Below are 1,192 nucleotides of genomic sequence, written 5' to 3'. Positions count from 1 at the left end.
TAAATTTGAAGTGAAGTTATTTTTTTTTTGTCGGGAGTTTTTACATGACATTTACAGGGAAGAGGCTGACTTGTCCGGTCCTCCATATTACGTCACACACCGCAATTCTCTTTTCCGGCATTGACTTCGGTTCTCTGATCCGTTTTATGTTAAAAAAAAACTCGAAAAATATAGGTGCAACTTCTGTTGGTGCCGTCCAGCCTGGACCCAGATCTGTTGGTGCCGTCTAGCCTGGACCCAGATATGTTGGTGCCGTCTAGCCTGGACCCAGATATGTTGGTGCCGTCTAGCCTGGACCCAGATCTATTGGTGCCGTCTAGCCTGGACCCAGATCTGTTGGTGCTGTCTAGCCAAATAGAGGTGCAACTTCGCCTTGGAGCTTTTGATGCATATTATACTCAAAACTTAATTATTTCCGTGTGGATGCGTTTATGCTTTTATCTATAGAGCATGGCGCTTGTAACGCCAGGTTAGTGGGTTCGATCCCCGGGACCACCCATACGTAGAATGTATGCACACATGACTGTAAGTCGCTTTGGATAAAAGCGATCGTCTGCTAAATGGCATATATTATTATTATATTACCCTGTAAGATTCAGTACTTTTATCCAGCGCTGCCAGTGCATTTGCGTTTTGCTTTGTGTTTATTGAAGAGACAGAGAGACGACACTTACCTGAACACACTGATCCAGACGCAGCTTTTAGAGTCCAGTGAATGTATGTTTCTTGTTGTTAATCGTTCCCGACTGTAGACACGTTATCAGAAAGCCACAGCTGGCCAAAACTGTTTTCATCTGTACAGAAGATTTCCAGGGGCTCATTCATTATGCCAATTCTGTTGCAACACGTTCCATACACGGAGGCAAACGAAACGGAGGGGACCTACCCGATTACTGTCCAATAGAACCGGTGGTTTTAGTTGCAAAACGGGGAACTAATGATAAAACCCGAGCTCTGCCTGTCTGTGTGTTTTGATACAGTACGCGACAGCCACGTCACGGACATCACGCGAGATCTCCGGGAGTAGACAGGGGAACTCGTGTTTTTGCTCGTCACTAGTTACCACAGCCATAAAGTCATAAATAGCACCTATTTCTACAATTTCTCTTTTCAATTGTATTTTAAATCTTAACCACACTGGCTATATTGTAAAGATGTATGAAAATAAATTATACCAAAATGCTATTTAAGG

The 1,192-nt window shown here is 43.5% G+C and overlaps 1 protein-coding gene across 2 annotated transcripts in view; it reads right to left on the bottom strand.

Annotated features, from left to right (window-relative positions):
• Positions 1-806, bottom strand: part of LOC124030161 (small integral membrane protein 14-like) — a 10,116-nt gene extending 9,310 nt beyond the window's left edge. For both annotated transcript variants that reach the window (XM_046341620.1, XM_046341619.1), the window contains exon 1: positions 675-806. The gene's annotated coding sequence lies outside the window, so the exon portion shown is untranslated. The remainder of the gene's footprint in view (positions 1-674) is intronic.
• Positions 807-1,192: the final 386 nt, after the last annotated feature.

The sequence above is a fragment of the Oncorhynchus gorbuscha genome, unplaced genomic scaffold (genome assembly GCF_021184085.1).
Source record: "Oncorhynchus gorbuscha isolate QuinsamMale2020 ecotype Even-year unplaced genomic scaffold, OgorEven_v1.0 Un_scaffold_9567, whole genome shotgun sequence".
Taxonomy (NCBI): Eukaryota; Metazoa; Chordata; class Actinopteri; order Salmoniformes; family Salmonidae; genus Oncorhynchus; species Oncorhynchus gorbuscha.
Note: the sequence above shows the minus strand (reverse complement) of the source record. Positions and strands in the feature narration are given on the sequence as shown.